The 10,406-nt window shown below is 35.8% G+C and overlaps 2 pseudogenes; both read right to left on the bottom strand.

Moving 5' to 3' along the window:
* Window positions 1-5,031: 5,031 nt before the first annotated feature.
* LOC121990886 lies at window positions 5,032-6,786 on the bottom strand (annotated as a pseudogene).
* A 464-nt stretch (window positions 6,787-7,250) lies between these two features.
* On the bottom strand, window positions 7,251-9,270 carry LOC121990885 (annotated as a pseudogene).
* Between the last annotated feature and the right edge of the window lie 1,136 nt (window positions 9,271-10,406).

Below are 10,406 nucleotides of genomic sequence, written 5' to 3'. Positions count from 1 at the left end.
GGTGTTAATCGCCTTATAGTTTAGTTGTGCCTTCTTGATCATTGGAGGAGTCCAATCTTCAGGTTCTAGTGGCGTTCCATCATTGGTTTGAGGTGTGTAGCCTTTTAGTATTGTGAACCAAAGCTCAATGTCTGATTTCAGATAGCACTCCATTCTGTTCTTCCAGTAGCTAAAATTCTCCCCTTTGAAAAGAGGAGGCCAGACAGTACGATAACCTTCTTGATCGGAGTTCGACATCCTTGAATACAAGAAAATAACAAACCAATTTCCAAGACTTTCGTCTTGGGATTAGTAGTGCTTGAAAAATAGAAATAATAAGAAAAATATTCTAAAAGACAATAAAATTTTTTTAAAAGATGCTTTGAAAAATGGTAAAGTAATTTCAGAGCTTACGAGACTCTGATATCAATTGTTGGATCGGATAAATGCGATAGAGGGGGGGGGGTGAATATTGCGCTCTTTTAAAACTTTTCTTTTTCTTTTGAAATCAAAATCGTGCAAAGGAAATTAAAATAAAAGACAAGTTCATTTACTTCGTTCGGAGTCTAGGTCGACTCCTACTCGAAGTCCCGCAGTCCTCGACCGCACTGATGGGCAATCCACTATAACCCTTCTTTCCGAAATCCTCAGAAAGAAGCAGATCGTACAAATGAGAAAGATAGCAACAATCCTACTATCTTACTAATGAAATAATACAATGCAAGATAAAAATTAATATATCGACTAAATGTAGAATTTGAAGCTCGGTCGGTACTTCCGGATGGAGTAGTTTGAAGAGCTGCAGTGACCTTGCAGTACGAACAACTTGCGTAGAGGTGAGCCTTTATGTAATCAGAAAGTTGTTTTTGCCTCAGACCTCGAGCCCCTTTTTATAAGTGTCTTTGAGGTTCGGTTGACCGATCCCTCTGTTCAGTAGACTGAACCAGCTCCCTTCCTTCCTGGCTGGAGTCTGACGCTGGCTCGATCTTTTGCATTAACTACTTATTAAGGGTTTGGTCGACCGATCCCTACTTTCGGTCGACCGAACAAGCTCCTTGCCTATTCGTCGAGATTTGCCAAGATCCTCATTTAATGGTGCTTTAATGTTGATTGGTTCGGTCGACCGATCCTTTGGTTCGGTCGACTGATCAACTCTTTTTCCTTTTGCTTCTGATCGATGCTGATGAACTGGCCCGTGTTGAGTCATCATGGTTCGGTCGACCGATCTCTATGTTGGGTCGATCGATCCGGCCGAACCTACAACACAGAGTTAGACAAAGTATTCCTGTAATACAAAGGTTAGCACAATAATATTAAAATGTAAGAGTAATATAAAAGACAGTAGAACTGTCTTGATCTCAACTTGGAAACCTTCCCGGTTTCTTCAGTTGGATCAGCGACCTAAGGTTGTTCCCTTCGGGAACCCGACCTCACTGTCGCTCCTCCAGTTGTTTACCTCAACCTACCTACCAAATTTTGATCCTCCAGATCTAGTTTGGACTTTTCACTTAGCTTTGATCGGCTCACTAGGACTTTTTTCTTGATCTTCGGTCCTCTAGACCTCTTGATCACACTGCCAAGCATCGGGTCCCCTCGACCACTTGGACTTTCACCTGGGTTCCACGATCTGCTAAGATTTCTCCTGCCTAGCCTCCAACTAGGTCTTTTCCGATTGAGTAAACAGCCTGCACACTCAGTCAACTTGTTAGATCACAACCGGACTTAACTTAAAGCTTTGACAACATCAAAACTTAGGTTTGATTCTGGTGCTGCTTGCACCAACAGTAAGTACCCTGAGTTAATTTCGATGTGATCAACAAGGTTAAGTTAGGTCATGCTATTTTGATGCTTTGTGTCTGAGTGTGCTTACGAATATAAGAAGTCGTGCAGAATACGCGACTAGGGAGGAGGATGACACGGGAAGCGAGTTGATGGGTTCGGTGCATGCATCCGAGGAACGTGGTGATTCGGAAAAGTACAATGGTAGACGAGAAGAATGTGTGCGACGTTCGAGGGATGAAAAGTCAGGGAGGACGCCTGTTCGAGGAGAAGGTTGGAGTTAGGTTCGGGAAAGCTCAACTCCAGATGGCTGGAGAATCATCCAAAAAAGAGCAAGGAAGAGTTAACTGGTTTTGAAGGCTAACTGACCGAGCTGCATGGTGAAAGGTGCCTCCAACATGGTTGGAGGTGCCCTTGCGCCTTTTGGAGGAAGGCGCCTCCAACCATGTTGGAGGTGCCTTGAGCTACCGATTACCATTAGCTGACCGTTGTGAGCGTGGATAAAACGTTATCAACTGGAGGGGACTTGGATGTCATTAGAGGCGCCTCCAACCCACAAAAACCAATGGTAACAACTGCTCAGAATGCTATAAATAGCATCCTAGAGTTAGGAGTCAAACACAACAACTTCTATACTCCTTACCGAGTTGTTATTGATTGTAAGAGGTTTCTCTACCTTTAACAAAGGAGATTATTATTGACCTTTCACTTGCCTTGAATTAACAACCACTTAGGTTGTAACCAAGTAAATCATGTCTCCTTTCTTTTATGTTGTTGGTTAATTTATTCATAATTGTTTAACTGTTTATCCTTGCTAGTTCATAAAGTAAGAGATTTTTCTAACTCTAATTTTAGGGCTATTCGCCACCCCTCTTGTAGGCCTTACACGGACCTACAATTGGTATCAAAGTTCAACCACCTTAAAAGGACTAACCATCAACTAAAACAATGAGATGGCTGGAGTGAGCATCTACCCACTAGTGTTTGAGGGGGAGTTCACATTTTGAAAGTGACGTATGAAGGTATTTTTTAAAATCGATTTTAATATTTTATTAATAATTAAATATGGTTTTAAAGTGCTCAAAATAAAAAATGGAAAACAACTTGAGGGACATTATTGGACTAACAAGCAATGAGCAGAATTTATAGCAAATGATAAGACTGAGTTTCGTCTTCTAAGTGTGCTACCTACTCAAGAACTCAAAAGAATCAATGCCTACAAATGTGCAAAAGAACTTTTGAAAAAGTTCTTGGAACTCCACGAAGAATCAAGAATAGAAGAATTCGACTCTTCGATGGACATCTCTTCGTCATCCGACTCTTCGATGGGCATCACTTCGTCAACAGAGGAATCCGAGATCAAGGAGATCACTGACACAACACTAATAGACGAATACCTACCTGAAGACGGAGCCACTTTCGAGGAGAGCATTGATGAAAAGGGAGCCTCTACTGATGAGTACGACGTGGTAAGTCAGGTAAGTGAGCTTCCTCTAGATCAACTGTATGAGTGTATTAAAATGCTAAATAGATCTTTGTGTAAAACTATATCTAAATATCTAAAATCAAAGGAAGATCAGGAAGACCTAGTTGAAAATTGTAACAAATTCAAGGATGAAAATAAAAAAAAATTAAAAGATTGATTAGAACAATTGAAAAAGAACTTGACATGTTCAAATTTGAATATTTCTCATGTTAAATACAATGAAGGGCTAAATTGGTATTTTAGATTTCACAAGGACAGAAAAATTCCTAGAAATTATATTACCACAAAAACTTTTGATAAATCTAGTATATAGGAACTTATTTTGGGTTCTGAAATCGTGTCTAACTTAATTAAAATTAATTTTTATACAAGCTTTAATTTTAATTTACTATAATTTTAAATATCATTTATAAAATTAATTAATTCATATACCTACTGTTAATATTTTCCATTGAAATTATTTTCTCTATAATGAAGTATATTTTCTGTTAGAATAAATTTCTTAGGAATTTTTTAACGATTATATAATTTTTTATGAATTCTTGATAAACAAGCAAATATTAATTTTAAAATTATTTTGAAGATTATTTTTAAAATTTTTTATTTTTTTGGAGATTATTGTTGAATTTTGAATGTTGAGAAAAATAATCAAGATTTTTTGAATTAAAAATCTATTTTTAAACATTTAAATCCAAAAATAATCACTTCCGTTTAAAAATAAGTATTCTGGTAAAATAAAAATAATTTTATCGTGAATTTTTTTTCTGATCCGACTTTTTTTGTTTGACCATGAGGAAACTTTTTAGAATTTTTTAAAATTTAAAAATAAATTTTAAATTATTTTATCCAAAAATAAGGTTTAATTGACAAAAAATATTACTTTCAAAAAATAATTTTGATAGAAAATAATATTCCTAAAAACTTTATTTTAAACCCCGAGAAATTTTTCTATAAGTTTTCATTTTTTTTTCCTTTATTTTTTAATGTGATCAAAAGGGGAGAAAATATGAGGGTTAAGGGGAAAATATTGAAAACATTTTTTTTGCATATTATGTTTGCATTATTGCAATTTTTTCTATACTTAATTACAAAATTATTTTTTGTACTTATTGCCAAATTTATTTTCTTAAATAGTTTTATTATTTATTTACCTTAACTTAACTTGGGTTGATGTATATCAAAAAAGGAGAAATTGTAAGTACCCCGGATTAGTTTTGATGTATTCAATCGGATTAAGTTAGGTCCTACAGTTTTAATGTCTTGTGTCTGAGTGTACAGGAACTTAAGAACATAAGAAGTCGAGACTAGCGAGAAGAATGACATTGGAAGAAAGTCAACATGCTTGGTATATCCGAGGGACGAGATGTTGTGGAACAACACATCGGTGTACAAGAAGGACATGCGGGACATTCGAGGAACGAGAAGTCGGGGAGGAGGCTTGCTCGAGGAGAAGGTTGGAGTTAGGTTCGGGTGAGCTCAACTTCGGACAGTCGAAGAATCACCTAAAGAAGGGCGAGGAAGAGTTAACTAGATTTGAAGGTTAACTAGCCGAGTTTCATGGTGGAAGGCGCCTCCAACATGGTTGGAGGCACCCTCTTGCCTTTTGGTGGAAGGTTCCTCCAACTATGTTGGAGGCCACCTCATGCCTCCACTGGAGGCGTTTTGAGCTGCTAATTACTGTTTGCTGATCGTTGTGATCGTGGATAAAACTTTATCCACCGGAGGTGCCCTGGATGTCATTAGAGATGCCTCCAATTGACGGAAATGTATGAGTTACTACTCCTTGATCACTTATAGTTCCCCAAACATCTGACTACATTTTCCAATTGAAATGGAAAATAACTACCAAAATGGAATTGTACATCCAGAATAGACCTAAGAAGACATGATCCCAGGCGGATACTTGACATGTCCCCTCCTCTTCCAGGTTTATCACAAGGGAAATGAAAACCAAGATTTGCTTTATCAGGGATCAAACAGGAACTGCGAGCAAATAGAACACCCTTCAGTAGTATCAATACAGTTACATGGATCGTAAATGAATGAATATGATGGACTAAAAATATACATACCCAGTTAAAATGTGTTATGATTGCATCACGGTGTCTAAGGACACGATCTAATAGATCGTTGTATCGAGTAGTTGGATCATAATCTCTTACCATAAAAATTGTTGCATGTGCAGCAACACCAACTATAAGAAACCCACCGATCTACATGTGATGGGTGAACAATGAAAGTTGTGTACCATAGTCAATAGCTAGGTATGGATAGGGAGGCATGGAATACATATGGTGTGCTACAACAATGGTTAAAGAACCTAACATAGCGAGGTTAAGAGATAATTGAGCATGCCACGATGTTGTTAGGATTTCATAGAGTCCCTTATGGCCCTGCCCTATAAATGGACCTTTATGAGCCTCTAAAATATCTTTAAGGCCATGACCAATGCCCCAGTTAGTTCTATACATATGACCTGCGATTAGGAAAAGAAGAGCAATAGCTAAATGATGGTGTGTAATATCGGTCAGCCATAGACCACCCGTTATTGGGTCTAATCCTCCACGAAAAGTCAGAAATTCTGCGTATTTTGACCAATTCAATGTGAAGGGGGGAGGGGGGGTTGCTCCCTCGGCAAAACTAGGATAAAATTGAGCCTAAATGTTCCGATTTAAGATAAATTCATGAGGAAGTGGTATTTCTTTAGGATCAACTCCAGCGCTGAGAAATTGGTTAATTGGTAAAGATACATGGATTTGGGGTCCTGCCCAAGAAAGAGACCCAAGTCCTAATAATCCCGCTAGGTGGTGATTTAACATGGATTCCACATCTTGGAACCAAGCCAATTTTGGGGCGGCTTTATGATAATGGAACCAACGGCAAAAACATTAACGATGCAAAGACAAATGCCCCAATGACGGTACAATAAAGTTACAATTCATTAGTTATTCCATATGCTTGCCAAATCTGAAAAAAAAAACTGGAGGTTATTTGTATTTCTGGGAAACCCCCACCCACATCACCATTCAATATTTCTTGACCCACTATTGGCCAAACTACTTGGGCACCGGGTGCAATATGAGTAGGATCACTTAGCCATGCTTCATAATTTGAAAAACGGGCGCCATGGAAGTACATCCCACTCAACCAAAGAAAGACAATGGAGAGTTGACCGAAATGAGCACTAAATACTTTTCGAGAGATCTCCTCCAAATCACTGGTATGACTATCAAAATCGTGAGCATCAGCATGTAGGTTCTAGATCCAAGTGGTAGTATCGGGGCCTTTAGCTATTGTTCTTGAGAAATGGTCAGGTCTGGCCCATTCCTCGAAAGAGGTTTTTATAGGATCCCTATCTACAACAATTTTAACTTCTAGTTTCGGTGAACGAATAATCATTAAGTCCTCCTCTTTCCGGACAACACATACAAAGAGACCCGTCAATCATCAAGTTTTTAGTGAACCTCCGAAAGATAGCTATTTTTTTTTATGATTAATCCTTTTTTTCATATCTCCCATCCATCTATTTAGTTATTCACTAGAGCAATGATGATATTGAAGTCAATCCGAGGTAAGTGTTTGGATTTATTGTGACATAACGATTTGCTTCCCAAGAGGTCTGTTTTTCCTTGGAAAGTACTTTCCCGGCGAAACAAAAAAACAATTTTTTTTGCAACCTAAACTAAGTACACTTATATATGAATGCATAAGAACCCATATGAATCTACTTTTATAAAATATTCTATTCCTTTACTAGAAATCACAAGATCATAAATTAGGATTAATGAGATCCATTGCTATATCTTATCCATATTTAGTCATTCCACTGTATCTTGTATCTTTCTTTTACTAGCTTTATTAGTTTTATTTTGTACCATTTTATCCCTATGAGATACCATACAATGATTTTATAAAGAAAGGATATAATGAAACTCTTGATTGGATCTTTCATGGGAACACAATCTATTTTATTTGATTGATGGATCCAACAACTAATTTTAATGAATTAAAAAGGGGAGTGGTCTCCAAAATGCCTTGTGATCTTCAACCAATTTTGTGCTTCAATATAATTACCTGGAGTAAACGCTATATCTTGTTTCCAATACTCAGCAGCTTGATCAGACCAAGCCTTTGCAATTTCAGAATCACCTTGTAGAATGGCCTATTCTCCCTGGTCTGAATAGGTAACTCCTTCCCTTCGAACCGTATATGAGAATTTCATCTCGTACGGCTTGACAATCGATTCTTTTTGCTTGCACCCCATCTTAATCTACCTTATGTTAATTGAATGAAATTTGTCATATTGTCATAAAAGTATCCCATTTTTGTTAAGTTAGCCAGAAGAAGTTAATTACATAAGTTTAAAACTCTAATTTTTTGATAAAAAAAGCTTTATCTTTTCTCCCACCTTCAGAGGAATGAAGTATGGATTGACCCTATATTCTATATATAATAGTGTTAAAATATAGTGTTAGAATTCTCTGAAAGGTAACTATCTCGATTGCATATATGGAATTTATATAATATAGATATAGAATTTTTGAAAAAGACTTCCCTCCCTAATATCCTAATATAATATAAGAAAAAAGAACTTACGATCTGTGGGATCTGATGCTACAACGCTGCTCAATACCTTAGTGGATCAACTCTATTACATAATTTGATTCCTAACTTTTATCCTGTATCACGGGATAAGTAAGCAAAGCAGTTCTTAACTCTATCGACCAAATGGCTTGCTAATTGATCTTTACGGTTCTTTCTCTATCAATTCAATCCTTTATCCATAGAGTATATAGGCTTTATCCATTTCTTCTTAATTTTGATTCTTGTGAAGTCTCTTTACTTGCTACAGTTGATAAAAAATGTTGCTTTAGACGACACATATGTAGAAAACTTATTTCATTCTAGTATTTACTAGTTAATTGGATCTTTTTTCTTCTTTCTATAGTAGAGATAGTCACACGTAATGACATATCACAACCATATTATTAAAATCTTGTGGTAAGAATGAGTTTCGTTCTAGTGCCCAGAAATAATATTCCAAAGCCCTTGTATGCTCTCCGTTACTTGTGTGTATAAGTCCTATGTTATAGAGTATATAACTTCGATCACAGGGATCAATTTCTAGTCGCATAGCTTCATAATAATTTTGTAAAGCTTCCGCATAATTTCCTTCGAATTGAGCCAACATCCGTTATAGTCATTCATTCTATTCAAAGAATCTTCGTTCTAAAACCATACATGAGATTTTCAATTCATATGGATCCTCCCTTCTTTCTGCGCATAGTATTAAGGGAAATAATCCATGAAATTAAAATTTGACTATTCTCATTATGAACTGAAAGAGCTAGTATTTTTACAAGAAATCTCTAGCCAGCCTTCCTGTAGGAGGTTTTTTATTAACACCAACTGTATTAGTATTAGATGGAAATGGTAACTCCAACAATTTCTTTGTCCTTAACGCCCCCTATTTCCAGGAATTAGTCACTTCAATGATCTTTGATGGTTATACGGACACCCAAAGTACAAACGAGATGGATGTTTGTTGTCCCAATCATTTTTGTTAGCCCCGATACCGATAAGGAAAAGGGTAATTTATAATAAAGTTTTCATGTTGTTGATTCCTAGGTGTAGTGCTTCTTCCCCTATGCTGCATATTGGTACTTGTGGAGTAGGATTGACTCACAATACGGAACCCATAGGTGTAACCTTTCGCTAAATACTAAAATCAACAATTGAAGCATCCAAGGCTAGATCAATCAAGGATACACATTACAGAAGGAATTGTTCTATCTAGAAACTTCACCTTCACTAAGTGTGGGTTTATTTTAATAATTTAATTTTTTCTATCTCGAACTATGTCTCTTTTTAATACTGGACCTAAAAAAAGAATCAAATCGTACATCTCTGTAATAGGTAAATGCCTTTTTTTCTCCGGAAGTTGTCGGAATTATTCGTAATAAGATATTGGCCACAATTGAAGAGGTCTTATCAATAAAATTTGCATTTATTTGAGATCTTGCCATAATTAACAATCCATTCTATAATTCTTTTCATTACCCTTAGGCTAAGGGGAAAATGATCCCGCAAACTAAAGGAATTGTATGGTACGAAATAACATAAAATAAAAACAGACTAATTATAAAAAAAAAAGATGTGGACCTTTTATTTAGATTGGACAAGGAGAGATATGAAATATTAAAATCAAATTCGATTTCATTCAAATTTCGTAGTATAACAACGAACTTTACTATAATAAATATTTCATCTAAGTTGAATAACCGAGGATTGTACTGCGGATTCTGATAATTCGAGAAGTTTTTATTTGGCTATGATCCAAAGAAGAAACAAAAAACAAAATGGATACTTACCTTAGTCTAATCCATTTTTTTTATAGAAAAATTATTTCGTTTTGTTTTTTGTTTGCATAACATGCATATGTCATGTCATACAATTTAAATATAAAAATACACGGGACGATTCAATAATTTGTATTAGATCTATGGGATAGCTAATGAGCTAAATTTTTGTTGAGAAATAGAAAATTTTATTTGATTTGAAAGGAATTTTTCCTATGGAACTATTCTTCAATCGCACTTGTACTGTAATAATATGAATGACTCACTATTCACTATTCACTCGATTTCTGGTCAATAATAAGATTATGTAGGAGAGATGGCCAAGTGGTCCAAGGCGTAGCATTGGAACTTCTATGTAGACTCTTGTTTACCGAGGGTTCGAATCCCTCTCTTTCCGTTTATCTTAATTCATCAACGTTATTGAATCAAATCAAATACCATCATCTCAACAAGAGGACCCTTATTTGATATAAATTCTCAATTCCTAATAACATTACTATGATACATAAAATACAAATATTGGAAAAAGAAAGAGCAAAAAATATTACCGCTTGTCTGTTTGTGATAGGTGAATAATAAAAATTTGGACCAAGGCCATGTGTTTTCTTTGTTATTTTTGTGAGGTTAAGTCTGACGGGAATAATATTCTACGACTAACAACTCATTTATTTTCAAACCAATCCATTTAGTATCTACTATTTGATTTACTACTCTTTTATATTGAAATGAGTCAAAAGTCAAATGTTTTGGCAATTCCTCGTGAGGGGATAAAGAAATATAATTTTTAATCAGAGTTTTCGATC

The sequence above is a fragment of the Zingiber officinale genome, chromosome 6B, assembly GCF_018446385.1.
Source record: "Zingiber officinale cultivar Zhangliang chromosome 6B, Zo_v1.1, whole genome shotgun sequence".
Classification (NCBI taxonomy): Eukaryota; Viridiplantae; Streptophyta; class Magnoliopsida; order Zingiberales; family Zingiberaceae; genus Zingiber; species Zingiber officinale.
This window is presented reverse-complemented; position numbering and strand designations above follow the sequence as displayed.